The following is a 15,100-nucleotide window of genomic DNA, read 5'->3' on the forward strand; positions in this document are numbered from 1 at the left end:
GAGCGTTTTGAATAGAAGTTGACAACAATCCAAATTCTGAATAAATTAAAATATTCAGTATTTTAATCAATTTTATCATATTAATGTAATAAAATTTGTAATAATTATTTATTGAATTGATCACTACCCTGGTTGTTAGTTTTATCAAAGGACTACACAAGAAGAAGAATAGTAGGATATTATTACCGCTCATGCGCTGTGTATTAACAAATTTGCAAGGCGTTTTTTAGCGACAAATAAAAGAATCAGCAATCCTGCTCTACAAGTACATAGCAGTATAGGGGTAAAGAGGAGTTATAATAAATGAGATGTAAAGTATGACGTCTTATGGTAGTCGTCACACCTTTTAGGCGGGGGTGGGGCGCAGTAGAACTGACGTCAATCGACTTCATCCGAGAACCATCTTGGAGAAGTGTAGTGAACTATCACATAGTACTAAAGCGAAAAGCTTTGGTGAGGTGGTCGTGTTTAATTTGTGCTGGTGTATTTTTATCCACGTTCTTGTGGATCTAAAAAGTAATCCTGACAATTGCATTTTCAATGTGTATGGCTACAGAGGTAATGTAACTATTATTTTCTTATTACTTTTGACTTTTGATAACCTGAATAATTATTTCCAAAAAAATAATTTTTGGTGATTCTAGTGAACACATATTTCTTACTTTAGGGTGTGTTTTAAATGTATCTGACTTCACAACTCGTTGTATTGAATAAAATTGAAAATACTAATTCCACTAACATTTTTCCCACATGAAGGCCTTCAAATGACTTTTAAGGAGATGAGATTAATACTCAACATTATCAGTTAATTGTAATTAGCGAAAAAAAAATTACGTGCAGAATCAAATATCTAATGCAGTTTCATACTTATTAACGAAAATGTTGTTCTTTCGGTCACATTTTTTAAAACAGTAAATTCAGACTACTTATGAATCACAATTACATATGTGAAGGGATAATGAAGAAAGAAATTTTACTTTCCGTTACTAGTAAATTAAAGATCCTATTCGTTTCGTAGGAGTGGTAGGTGGGCTATAAATAAATTAATGACTGTAGACATTTAATGAAATGAACTGTATATACATTGTCTGACCCCGTTGGATAATAAAATTTGTTTGAAATTAATAAGTGGTCCAACATCACGCAAACAATAAATTTACTTATGTTATTTTGTGAAAGACGTGTAAAATATGCTCTAATAGCACCGGTAAATTCAATACAATAAATTCTAAAAAAATAGATGTAAGTTGTTAGATATACTTTAGTTTCATAGTGTATTATTTTTTCATCAGTTATGCAATTCATATAAACTCATACTTTGAGCACAGTTTTTGTATTGATATTAAGCATTAGGGGTATATCTGGAACCAATTAAAATTTATTTAAAATTGAAACTAACCTGATCTTCAAATTTATTCCTAGTTTATCAATTTACATACATCTTCAATTATTTATTTCAGTGGGTTTGTTTTGTCTGGGAACATTAAAAATACATTGGAAGAAAATATTGTTTACCAAGCATATATTTATATGTATATCACTTTGATTTTCACAGTTTAAATTAAATAAATTCTTTAGTTTTCATTAAGTCTGTTTTATGTCGAAATTAGTATACTTCAGGAATCAACCCAATGCAATATTCTACTGAAACTTAATTAATAGAGTAATTCTAAGATTAACCTCGTAGGGCAGTCTTAAAAGTAGTTGACAGTTCAATGTTAAAATATAATGTATTTCTGTAAATACAGGAACTTGCAGATTGACACTTTGAATTATTGTTGAAATGGCATGACCCTAAACAAGTTCTTTCTAGTTAATATTAATTGATATGGTCAAACTTGTGTTTGAGAGTTTGTGACTAGCAGATTTACTTTAAAGTATGAAACTTAGATAGACATTTTTTTGTTCTTTGCATTACACTAAGTAAAAATGCACAGTTTCTACAAACTTTTACTGACAGTGGCTTAAATAGGTAATAAATAGACTCATTCATGTAAAATTACATTTCCAGAGATATCAAGAAATGTTATAGAGAGAAATAGTAGATGCCTTTAAGGTCCATATTTTGAAATAATATCGAACTATAAAATGTTGCATAACTTTGTTAAAAATCAAACATATGAATTGTCAAATGAGATCCTCTGCATAAATAGAACCCTTGCTCTGTAACTTAAATTTTTGTTCAGTATTTTTAAAGTGTATTCGAATAGTGTTATTTTGTAAGATTAATTGTGAATCACATTAATATTATTCTATTATGTTTTCTCAATAAGTTGATATAAACGACAGGCATTGGGCGCTTGTATATTTTATGTCTCAGAAATAGCAGCAGCTCTTGTGCATTTTATAGTTTTATGCAATTAAGTAAGAATACTTCAGAAATGGTGGATATAATTTGAGTACTGGGTGAATGTTTATCATCAAATAATTCCAGAGAGGAAGGTATCCAGCAATTAAAAAATTAATGGACCTTTCCAATCGCAGGGATGAAAAAAATTGCAAAAGCAGCAATCACTAAAGAAAGTGAAATGAAAGTACAAGTGTGCGAAATATTTCACAACAGCAATATAAAATTACACAGTTTTCATAAATGTTGTGTATAGGGAATACTTACGAAAAATTAATTGATAATTGAATCCTATTTTTGTTGTAAATTTGTTTCAAATGAAAAACCCTGTTACTGTTACAACTTAAGCTTGGTTTATGCGGCCAAAATTAAATATTAAACTCACAAATTAAATTACTAGTTGAAAGACACTGAAATGGTACTTGTAGTTCGTGCAGAAAATTAACAGTGAATAGTTTGGCTGCAAGACCAAGATCGGCTTAGTCTTGGTCTTGCAGATTCATATGGGGTCTCAGTGTCGCATTTGCTAATAATAATGGGTCCTTTCTATTCTATTCTTTCCATTGCTGAACAATGAAGTTGTAAACAAAACTGTTGGGATTATGGATTAGGTAACGATGTATTTATAAAAAAACTAAATTCATTATCAATTGGAAGGTTATTTTATTTCTATTAGAGTTTCGGAGGTATGTCCTTACAACTAACTTCTGAAACTCGATATATTTTAGGTTTGTATTATTAATTTTATCTTCATACCTGGTTTTATGACGTATAGCTCGAAAACAACGTTAAAAATGTGTTTAACAGATGTTTTAAAATAGAAAAATTTACTTTCAAAATTATATTCAAGTTAATATTATGAAAGTATAATACCTTAAAAGAGAAGGATTTTTGCATTCAATATTTCCACAAATACAATACCACCCGACGTATTCTGTGCTCATAACCTCAAAAAATTGAGGAATTAAACTAAGAGTTGAAAGTTAGTAAACTTTCAGTTTAATTTTAATTTACTGTTAATTTTCTGCATTAACCACAAGTGCCATTTCAGAGCTTAAGTTGTCTTTGTCTTGCTGAAAGAGTCTTGCAGGTCTTGCATTTTATGATTGATCCTGAAGGCCACTTGACATGATACGAGATAACGTGCAATAAATTGCATGCAGTTTATTGCAAGGTCAATATATTGCATTTTATTTAATATTGGTGTGCGGTTTAAAAATTAAAATAAAGAAAATAGGTAAAGTAAACAAGAAAAACTGGTCTGTGCATCACTGATAATCAAAATATATATTATCAGCTGCTACCTTACTTTTGGAGTCTGATGGACCGAAAAGAGCACCCAGGCGATGGTGGACCAGGCCCCTGCTAGATAGAATAAGGGAAAACATGAGTTTAGCATAGATGGATGAAGAAACATTTGAAAAACTCCTAAGAAAAATAAAACATGAGATAACGAAGAAATCCTGGGCGAGAGACGTAGTATAAGCAGGTCAGAAACTCATTTCTCTTCAGGATTACATCGTACACGCAAAAAAATGACACCAAACCGATAATGTTGCAAGTATGAGAGAGAATAATTAGCTGAACTTCATCTGCGCATGCTGTTGAATAAGTAATATTGCGACTTGCATTGCATTGCACGTTGTCTTGCATCATGTCAAGCTACCCTAAAGAATATACAAAACCATCTCATAAAAGCAGTTTGAAATTTATCAAAAACTTCGAACGAGAATATATTATATGTACAAATCGAGACCCTACGGGCCTGTAAAATGGTAGTTATCTGATTGTTCTTAAAGGGAATAGTGGTTTTGAAATGAAATTAGAAGTATTTTGATTCATAGCCGAATCTCGATGAAATCTATGGTAAAATTAGTTTCTGACTTATTATTAAAAATAATAGGTATCTATTTGTAAAAAAATTGAGTTTGTTTCTTTCGTATTTTTTTCCCAAAATACATACACCACGAAACAAAAAGTATACCTTCTATTTACTATATATTGATAACTATTCAAATAATTTTTTATGACAGATAGGAAATTTCTTTATCGACATAACTATGTACATATTAAAAAAACGCAACTTACATTTATGAAATGTTTTTATTAACCAATAACATGTCGTAATTACATAAACTTGAAAAAAATGGATATGAAAAATAAAAATATATATTTGAACAGAAGACGTAAACAGATTATTTAGTTCCTTATATACAGATATTGGTAAACAAATAATAAAATTATTTCTTAACTACCCGCAATGAATCAACCGACAACCCTTCATTTTAAATGGGTGTACCACAAAATAAGTATGTAATATCACAGGTAATATTGTGACTGAAATAATTTGTTCAACAAACATCTTTTCGTTTAAATTAGCTATACTTATTCAAAATTCAAATTACTTTCATGACATTTTGAGGTGAAAATACACATTTTGTAAGAATAAATTTACAACATTATTGAATAAATGCAAGAATGCAAGAGTCTTGCAGGCCAGTCTTGATGTTGCAAAGTTTTCCACAACTCAGTCTTGGTCTTACAAGTCTTAAGCTGGTCTTGGTCTTGAATTTTTTGCAACACCAAGACCCATACATGGAATTTCTATTGGTTTACCAGTCTTGGTCTTGCATAAGTCTTGCAGAACTCAGTGTTGGTATTGCAAGTCTTTAGCTGGTCTTGTTCTTGAATTTTTTGCAAGGCCAAGACCAGTTTTGCTCATCACTAGGACCCATACAGGGAATTTCTATTGGTTTACTAGTAATTTATGACTATCTATATTTTACTGCATAAACCAAGAAAGTTTAGTTTAATGTTAATTTCAATTTAGTTTCAATTTTGGCTGCATAAACCAAGCTTTAGTATTTCAACATTGCTATGGCAAGTAATGACATTCAAATGAAGTATGAGGACAGCAAAAACAAAATAATAAGTTACCTACCCAAATTAAACTCATGTTTCATTTTTCAAATGATGATTTTAACGGTATTTAATTGTAAAGTGGGAAGATCTGATTGTTTAGATTACCTATCTAAACATTTTAAACAAGCAAACATCGAAAATCCACCTGGATATTTTACACATTGTTTCAAACATTCCAAGTGATGTGTCTAATCCATATGAGTTTTTTATTGAGTTATTTTTAACCAAATCACTCGTATTGACGCAATAATAGAAGTTTGTGTTTTAATGTTTGTATAATTGAGAATATATTACTACATACAGTACGTATAAGAAATGGGTTTCATGAAATATTAACTCATTAAGCTAATGTCAGATTACGTTTAAAAGTGGATTGGTGTGAATCTGAAATAATTGAGGGGGAATAGAAACATTTTTTTATCATTTAGGGTGGTTCACATTATACTAGTTATTTATATTGTTTACAAAATTCATTTCAATGATATACGAGACTATTTTTTTCTGTAGGAAGTTCAATATTTTTATGAAAAACAGTCATGTTGATTTCTATAATCTTTTTTTTCTCAATAATTGGAGATATTGGTAGATATCTGTTTGCAGATTGTTGTGAACAACAAGACAAAAAGATACATAGCGAAAACTATGATCAAAAATCAGCTAGATCAGCCGAAGTTCTAATAGTCATATAAATTATCTATGAAACATGGTTTGACAGTCACGATGTAGTAAATTTCGGTTGGGTCGACAATAGTAAAAACTTATCACAAAGATATGACAGCAGAATTATTTAAAAAGTGGTTTAATGAATAGTTTTTACCTAATATTCCACCACAAACAGTAATCGTTATGGACAATGCATCCTACCACTCGCGGCAACTCTTTAAAATACCAAATAGTAATAATAACAAGCTCACATTTTAGCATTTACGTCTGAAAAAAATATTCATATTTCTGTCAGCGATCGTAAAAAAGGCCCAACAAACATAGATTTGCTTACTGTTATTAAAGGTCCAAAGTTTTAGGAAATTTATTATATTGACCAGCTGTGCAAAGAGCAGGGTCATACACTTTTCTCAGACTAACTACTTACTATTGCATATTTAACCCTATAGAGTTAATATGGACAAACGTAAAATCAGAATTACGAAAATGTATTCAGTCTCCAGAACTGAGTAAAGAGGTTGTAGAACTCGTAAAGTAAGTTTCTAGCACCAGACTGCCAAGAGCTTTGGAAAAACTGTGTTGAACATGTTATTAAAGAAGAATATAACTTTGTGGCATCATCCTTTTTATAACCCTTCATAGTTCAATCAAATTGTGACTCTAGTTCAAACGATTCTGACCACCATGATTATTTATAAAGATACTTTGGAATTGAAATATTTTTTTGTCTTTTGTTTTATTTGAAAATAATTTATTTTACTTTGTGGTTTTTGCTTTGAAATATCGTTTTCCAGAAAAAAGAATGGAGAACAAATAGGGCTTAGTTCACGTCTGGTACCCTGTTTAAGCCAAACGCCCTTACAGACACGTACATTTTACTCGTCTATTTACTTTTTATGATTTAAAATTCAGTTGTAGCAAGTTAACGAGGTATACTAATGATTTTTTCCAAGTTCCAAGTAGGACTACACTTAAGTGCATCTGTCTAAATAAGATATACTTATTTTTAAAAGTATTCATAAAGATAATAAATTTATAAAGTTATAAAACAAAATTGTCGGCAAGGGTTTTTATATTAGTTTTTATAATCTGCAATTGATATTGGAAGAACTATAATAATTTTCAAAATGCCTACTTGTATACCGGAGCAGAAAGGATCTTCTCATATGGCTATGACAAGAATAATTTAATCAGTTTCCGAACATCGGTGAACATGATCTAATTACTTTCCGAACACTAAGATCATGATCGAGTTAACCCTATCAAAGGGCTCTACAAATTTTTCAAAAAAGTTAACGTTCTAGTTAATGTTCTAGTTTCATTGTATATTTTCATTTGAAAATGTAGTTTATTGAAAAATATTTTGTTTCCGTGGAATTGTTCATCATCCATTTTATTTTCAGATAATTTTTAAAAAAGCAACGCCGATGATGATTATAACTAATTAATTCAAGGTGACATTGATTTCTATGATAGCTTTCAAGTTTATTTATATAACTTGATATTTGGCAAAGTTCCAAATATCTTATTTATTTGAGATATGGGCTCCCTTCAAAAGTAGCACTTTATGTGTAATAATTTAATTATGGGTGTATATAATACAAGGGTTGTTTGAAAATCTTCCTACCTCGACCTGAAGATGTCGACACTTATATATACAATATAAGTTGGGAAATATATTTGCGCATGCATTGAGATATCCTCACTGAAATTCCAGCTATTTTGGACACTAGTTTCTGTTTGACAATCGTATAAGTGAGTCGTTGCGAAGATTTCTCTGAAAATGGAAAAAATTGAGTATTGGGATGTTATTAAATATTTGTATTCAAAGAAGGGGTTAGACACTATGTACGAAGATTCTCCACCATTAGCAACCATCGTAAAGTTTTGGGCTCGTATTTAGCTGTTTGGCAACGAGCACTCAAGACCACCAAAAAACTGCGTAAACCAGCTATATCATCAGATTGAGGTTATGAAGATAGAAGAAGAACACATTTGGTATATACTGACTGAAGAATTATGAATGCATTTACTCACTTTGGATTAAAATCGCATTCGAGCGAACGTTTCCCAGGCTTTATTGACGCGATTTAAATAAATTGAGTCAAAACAAAGCACCTTCTCACACTTCAGAGATCGTAATGGCCAACAATACACGAATTGCACTTCGAAATGGTTGACCATACCCTTATTACCCCAGCGACCTTTTCCTTTTTCCTAACCTCTAAGTTTCACATGCAGGAGAGATATTTCCATCAACCGAGGACGTTATGGCATACAAAAACGTCTATTTTTATGAGGAAGGGTTATAAAGGTTAGAGCATCGCTGTACTAATCGTATTGATTTAAAAAAAAAGCCTATGCTGAATAATAAAAACGAACCCTCTTCCTTAAAAATTTAGAGATTAAAGAGTTTCTTCGAAATTTGAAAAAACACGTCAAACCTTATTGGAGGACAAATATTTATTCAAAATTAATACTCATTGCAGTGTGCTACGCGAACTGATTATAAGATTTCCCACTTATCTTGCAGTTTCTTGACGTCAACTTCGTTTCGTCGTTGACGAAGAAATTCTGTGCATATGCTAGTTGAGGTTATGTGTTTATGCATCCTCTATTGCGTTAAGATACTGAAAATCTCGTACAGGCATGTGAATCTCTCATTGTTGACTTGCGTGATAATGCTCGTGTTTAGAGACCAGACGCGTTTCCTAATTTCTAGAGTTTGGTATGCAATCAGCAGTGGATCAATTGAACATTATTTATTTACGGATGGTAATCGTTACGTCACCGTCATCTCTTAGTGGTATATAAACGTTCTCTAATAATTTTTTGAATAAGAATATGTTGGAGATAGTGTGGTTTCATCAAGATAGTGCCAGAGGCCATACAACCAAAACTCCATGTTAGTTTTTGAGGAATGCTTACCAAACAATCGATCTCCCTCATGCTGCCTAATTTGGCTCTTGAGGTGTTAAATATCCAACCAGGAACCTAGAAGCCTTGTAACATGCAATAAACAAAAAAATGCTTAATCTTAACTATTAAAATTAACTTTGAATGCCAATATAGTTTTGTTGAAACCTTTTCTTTAATTTATATTGAAAATAAGGGATATTTCTCTTTTCCACCCTGTACTAGTCACTTCCTCTGGTAATATTTAGTGTCAAACGTTGTATAAACGTGCTCGTTAATAACTTTATTTCTGTATTTTCTTCATTAAATGTTATCTTTCGCTCATTTTTTAATCAAATCTTCTGCATAATCTACTATAATTGGTAAAGTTGGAAACAAATCAAGAACTCGAAATAATGTCATCATAAACTTTTATGTTATCACTTTCTTTTATAATTACTTCGTCGTTCAGTTTTAAGCAGGTCAGTAGGTGATAGAAAAGACAAATGATTTAAAAATCATATTTCTTACTATAGAAGATATTTATTAATTGACGAGGCAATAATTTAGAATAATAAACCTTACCAGGATATATTAATATCTAGTTAGCCTAGACCAGTTCCACGCATAAACTTCGACGTCAAAAAAGACCAGAGTTACGCAATAAGTTAAAAGAAAAAAGATGTCCACCGAAATTGTGAAAATCGAAAAATTGGAGAATCGAGCCATCATCAAGTACCTCTATTTAAAAGGGTTAAGAGGTAAGCAGATTTACGAAGATATGCTTAATACCCTTGGTTATCAATGTCCTTCGTATGCGACCGTCAAAAATTGGACTGCAAGCTTCAAAAGAAGTAAATTTTCCATTGAAGATGATGACCGATCGGGAAGGCCAGTTTCTGTGTCAGTCCCCGAAAATATCGATGCAGTTCAATGACGTAATTTTATCCGATCATCGAATTGGGCTAAAACGGATATCTGAAGCACTGGATACTTCTTACAAACGCGTTCATCATATAGCTCACGTCAATTTGGACACGAGAAAAATTGCTGCAAAATGGATCCCCAAATGTTTGAATGTTGACCAAAAGCGTGTAAGGGTAGAAGAGTCGCGTTCGATCTGTGCTCGATTTAAAAACGATGTAGACTTCTTAAACCGAATTGTTACTATGGATAAGACTTGGGTACATTTCTACGATCCAGAAACAATGGAACCATCGATGGAATGGCGACACTCTGGTTCTCCAAGACCTAAGAAGTTTCGTGTCCAAAAATCTACTGGAAAAGTTCTTGCTTCAGTTTTTTGGGATTGCCATGGAGAAATCATGATTTATTTTTTGGATAAGGGTAGAACAATAACTGGAGATTACTATTAGACATTACTGACCACTCTACGGGAAAAAATTAAAGAGAAAATACGCGAAAAGCTATCCAAAGGTGTTTTGTTATTGCAGGACAACGCCCCTGCACACAAATTTCATGTTGCCATACAAAAAATTCGTGATGTAGGGTTTGAATTACTAGAACACCCCCCTTATTCACCAGATTTGGCTCCGTCCGACTATCATCTCTTTCCTCAACTGAAAAAACATATCCGTTGGCTTTGTATGTCTTTTCAATATTTTATTTTTTAATTTTAAACTAAGAATCTATTTTTTACAATATGTCGTAATATTCATAGTTCTTGCTTGATTATTACCTGTTCTTTTGAATAAAAAATATTATCTTTTGAATTACGTCAGTGATAAAAGTATTTGCGAAGATACTTGAAGATTATCAAGAGTATTCATTCTGATTTGTGAATTGTGCGAAGTGCCATCGTTTCCAATTCTTATGAGGCTTCTAGTGAGTTATTTCTGAACCTTATTTCCAATTTTTTATTTGCTGTAATATTTCTTTTTTAATCGCTGATATCATTTTTTTAACTTGATAAATGAAATTTTTTTATTGAATCAAATTTTATATCGCTTTCTAAAAACTATTTGTTGACAAAAAATATATTTTAAATAATATATCGGATTCAAATCTTATATTTTTTATATAAACAATTTTAAAATGAACATATGCCTTTAAATAATCAATGTTACGTAATAAAAATTACAAGGTATATATTATTCATGAAAAATGATGTTATCTAATCTTACCAGTAACTAACTAGTAATGAGAGATACCCTTTTCTCTCTAGAAGTTTAAAGTTTACGTTTCATCGATATCAGAAAAATATCAAATATCAATTAAATATAATTAAAATTAATTTAACCCTCCGTTACCGGGAGGGATGACCGTGATGAAAGGGGTGCGAGTGGGGTCTTTGAGGAACACATTTAAATTGATCATTGTTAATACTTTTTAGAAAAGTATTAACTAGACGAATTTCATATTTATCGCACTTTTTTCTACTTATGATAAAAACGTACTACGTCGTTAATAAACAAAGAGAGAAGATCAAAGGAAAGTGGAGCATTTGTACTCTTCATAGAATTAGAGACTATTCTTATCAAGTTATTACATGTTTAAATTGAGGCGTGAGAATTTTCAAATACAGAGTTATTTTAAATGATGGATCCATTTTTAAAAATTCGTATTTATTAATGTACAAATGCTACATGAATAATTTTTATACCATTGAAAAAGCGAAGTTTTGTTTAATGTATTACAAGTGTAGACAGGCGGTGATGGTTCCAGAAGCGGCCGCTAGAGTTCTCGCGGTAATAGGTCGCCATTCCCTGTCACTGCCAGTTGTGCATTGGCGACTGTGGAGCACAAGGTGTTTCGTGTTATTGAGTTTGTAAGAAATGTAGTGTAGCGGGCATTTCGTGCTAAATTTGGTATTAATCCACCACTAGAAAAAGCATTACTCGTTGGTTTAATCAATATAAAGAAACTGGGAAATGTGTGTGAAGGAAAAAGCACAGGCCGATCGCGTGTGTAAGATGATGTTAGACGGATAGAAGACAGTTTTGTTCGCAGCCCAAGTAAGTCTACCAATAGAGCTAGTAGAGAACTTGGAATAACCCAACCAACTGTATGGAAAGTTCTGAGACGGGATTTGCTGTATAAGCTCTACCGTTTAGAATTCGTGCAGGCTCTCAACCACAATGACAAAGAGAAGCGTCTCGAATTTTGCGGTGATGTACTAGAAATGATGGAGGATGACACATTTCTACAGCTTATCATTTTTAGCGATGAAGCAACTTTCTACCTCAGTGGAATTGTCAACAGACACAATGTTCACATATGGAGTTTGCAATACGAAAGAGACTCGGCGAAGAATTTGTAATGTCTTTTAAAACAGTAGACGCGTTTCTTTTTCCTTCTGTTTGTAAAATTAGTTGTGCCGCGTGAACAATTACTTCATCGTCGTAAGATGCGCGGACTCCTTCAGTTTTCCTTCTCTTTGTTCTTTCGCTAGATTCGGTAAAAGATTTGGTAGGTCATCCTGGCCTTTGATGCGTGTCTAGGGGGATCTCAAATGCTCCTTCCAACTAAGAATTATTGGCCGCCAAAAAGTTTTCAAGTATTCTATGCGCCCGCGACCACCTCTTTATCAAATCACATTTAAAATACGAAAACTTCTTTATCACATTTTTATGTTCTTCTGTGTCCCCGTAACACACGAGTAAATTATTTTCTAAATATTTAATTTTTCATTTATCGATAATGTTGCTCGTTCATTTTATCGAAGAGGTATTTACGAGTCAACATTTTTACCCCTGAGCAGCCAGGTGAACCTATAACAATAAAAAAATAATATTAACACAAAAACATAAAATCCGATTTTTTCCTATTTTTCTCAAAAAAATTTCAAACTCGTTTATTTTTAAAACTAGCAGTGATTTTAAGCAGTTTTCTTTATAAGACTTTATACTATGTAATGAAATCAAAAATGTAACTCGGAAAGGTGCGAAAGTAAAGTTTTTTTTCGATTGAAATTGAAAAATAAAGAAAAAACATTTCTAAAAAAGGGTATTATTGACGGCTCATTAAGTCATTTATTGACAATATATTTAATACAATTTCATATTAATTTAATAAAGGCTTACCTGTATTATTGGTATCTATCACTTAAACAAGCAAATATGACACGACACATAAAATATTCACCGAACAAAATGATATACGAAAATGGCGTCAAGAAATTTCACGTGCCGTAATTGCGACAATCAAGTTTCGACTAGTAATGCAGTCTAGGAATGTGGGTGGGGTTGGCTATTGTTCGTCAGGTAGTCTACTATTCCAGGGAAAAAATTGTTTGTCATTAGTCGATTATTGAAATTTCGACTTATGGCCACCTAATTCCTAGAAATCTACGTATGTGCGCCGCAACCACTTGGAAAAAATCTGACTTATGGTCAAATGTACATACATAATTATAAACACACTGCCTTCTGATATCTTTACGGCCTCAGCTACCTTACGCAATTTCAATTTACGGTTAGATTTAACAAATTTGTGGACTTTTTTTGATATTTTCTGGAGTAACCACCTCAATTGGACGACCAGAACGTTCACGATCATCGGTACGACCACGTTTAAATTCAGCAAACCAATAACAAACGGCTCTTTCTAATGCAGAAAAGACCGGATAACATTTTTGAAGCCATCGCTGAGCTTGAACAGTATTTTTTTTTCATGGAGAAGCAAAGATAAATTAATGCGAACTTATTCTTGTTCGTGTTGTTCTCACTAATCGAAATCCATGAAATTTTACACATAGACTTTTGAAAGTTGGTACTTCATAAACGCCATATGGATTTGACAATGGCAGCGCCATCTGTGTGTTAGTCACACGACTTATTAAGAAATGTTATATCTGTATTAAATGAATTATTTTATAATAATAGCTTCATCTCTCACAGCCTCATCTTATGCTGCTTAAGAGTGTTAAAATGATACCCGATAATGTCTTTGTGCCTGGCGTATATGAGCACACACACACACCAACTGTTTTTGCTTCCTATTTACTCATACCATATGTACCATTTATTGGTTCTTCTTCTTTATTTCCGGCATTGTAGTGGATAGTGGAAATATTGTGCTTGAATCCTCGCGTAAATTTGAAGCAAATCTTAACCCTCACTAGTCCAGTTTCATACCTTTGTATTTGTTAAACAAACTCTTTGTTCATGCATTTAAACTTGAGCATAGCCTGGACTTAACCGTACTTGAGACACCCCCAAAATTTTCAGTTGTAGATAATTTATGTTGAGACTAGAAAATTCTGGCAAATCGTGGTCATACATTTGAAGCCGTAGTCTTTGTACACGGCCAAGCAGTAGTTACGTTCTATTTCTAGCATCTTTGGGGTCTGTTGATATTTATTTCTCAACGCACGAGACTTTCTCACAAAACTTTTTAGCTGAAGACAGCTCATCAAAGAAACCAGATTTTTAAAAATCTTTAATACAGACCTGATATGTCCATTTCGAGATTTCACTCTCCATTGGGGTTTGGTAATAATTCTTAGACGATTTACAATCGTGCCTTTCATAATTTTTGTTCTTAACTTCTAAAATATTTTTATGTATTTAATGTTTAAGACAGACAGTTAATGGATAAAATATTTCATATTTCAACTCAATTTTCTGGCATACTCGCACAAGTAACTAGGAGTAGAAATACTTATTTTCAGGTATAAAATTACATAATGCAATTTCAAAAAAACACCTGTCGATAATCAGGATTCCATATATTCAGTTCCACATCCTTTTGCTCATTTCGAATGTTTTCCATAGATAAATTACTATAAAAACAGCAAGGAGGTATTGTTTATATATGTAATTGTTATTATATATAATTTCGTCTCGTTTTTATTCTTTTCCAAATATAACGAAATTTAAATATACACATTAAAATAAAAATCAAAAATTTCTAAATAAACAAATTACTATAAAAACATTATATGCATGAATGGGAGGATATGTAACTTCTTTTCCACAAACAGTCCATCATTGGTGTTTCTTGTAATTTTTTCTACAGCGAAATCTTTGTCATATCTACCCCTCTAGCACCAATGTAGCAAAGTGATGATACAGCTTCATCACAGTAGACTGTGAAGGTTTCTCTTGGCGCTGCGTCTTGAATCACGTTGTTATCAACTGCTTTTCGAATTAAATCTGCGTCTGTCAAAACAGCAACTGATTGTGAATTGTTCTCCTTAATCTTCATCCGACGTGAGGGTAAGCTGCACTTAGCTTCAAATGTTAAACGTAGCCTCAAAAACGGGATAAGATTCATCGTTGGATCTAATATATGAATTGTTCGATCAATTTG

The 15,100-nt window shown here is 32.1% G+C and overlaps 1 protein-coding gene across 2 annotated transcripts in view; it reads left to right on the forward strand.

The window, feature by feature from the left end:
- Window positions 1–191: 191 nt before the first annotated feature.
- LOC130896997 (PRL-1 phosphatase) overlaps window positions 192–15,100 on the forward strand; it is a 64,150-nt gene continuing 49,241 nt past the window's right edge. The window contains exon 1 of one of the 2 annotated variants that reach the window (XM_057805469.1): window positions 192–558. The gene's annotated coding sequence lies outside the window, so the exon portion shown is untranslated. Of the gene's footprint in view, window positions 559–10,569; window positions 10,673–15,100 lie in introns of those variants that run through there. The other variant, XM_057805459.1, reaches the window with a different exon arrangement.

This window comes from Diorhabda carinulata, chromosome 1 (assembly GCF_026250575.1).
Source record: "Diorhabda carinulata isolate Delta chromosome 1, icDioCari1.1, whole genome shotgun sequence".
Classification (NCBI taxonomy): domain Eukaryota; kingdom Metazoa; phylum Arthropoda; class Insecta; order Coleoptera; family Chrysomelidae; genus Diorhabda; species Diorhabda carinulata.